A 796-nucleotide genomic window follows, 5' to 3' on the forward strand; every position below is an offset into this window, starting at 1 on the left:
CCAATGATCTTAAGTTCTAATATAAGCAGTTTAAGAACATAAAAATTTATGTTGTTTGTTTATTAACAAAAAAGTCCCATTTTTACTCTATTTACACTGAGAAAAATGTTTGGATGAATTAATTGAAACTCTTAAAAATAGGGTTAAAAATAGTTAAAAATAAATAAATTAAAATTTTCTAGTTTCTCAACCAGACATTTTTGTTAGTGTATAATTGACTTACATTATTTACATTTATATACATTCATATGTGTGGTATGATATTTGAAACTAAACGCTTTTAATTGAGATCCTTTCAATCCTTCGATTAAATTGAAATGACAGGAGTGTGAGATCACCAAAATACACGAGAGAAATTTTCATTCATGGATTGTTCATTGGTCGTCGCTGCAGCCGACTGGGCGGACACAACAGTGGTTGCTCGACACTTTTTTGGCAGGAAACATAATATCCTGAAGTCGATTATCGATGCGACGAGCTTTCTATCGTTCCGGCGCCAGCGGGGCGAAGGTGACTCTCTTTTCTTGAACGAATACAACTAAAATCCACTGTGTACCAAATTTTGAAGCGTCCGCAGACCTGACAGTCTTCCGTTACACATCTGTGTTACGGTGCATTTAGTATGTTACAAAGTAAGGAGTATAAGACGATGGAACTCAATGCATTTACTACGCAAAAACTCAGCTTGAAATGATGTCTACTACAAAATAAATAAATGTCAAATTTATTAAAAGAAATATATCAAGAAATTAAAATAAAAATATATTAAAATTGAAATAAAAATAAAAAATTTATT

The sequence above is a fragment of the Atta colombica genome, unplaced genomic scaffold (assembly GCF_001594045.1).
Source record: "Atta colombica isolate Treedump-2 unplaced genomic scaffold, Acol1.0 scaffold224, whole genome shotgun sequence".
NCBI lineage: Eukaryota > Metazoa > Arthropoda > Insecta > Hymenoptera > Formicidae > Atta > Atta colombica.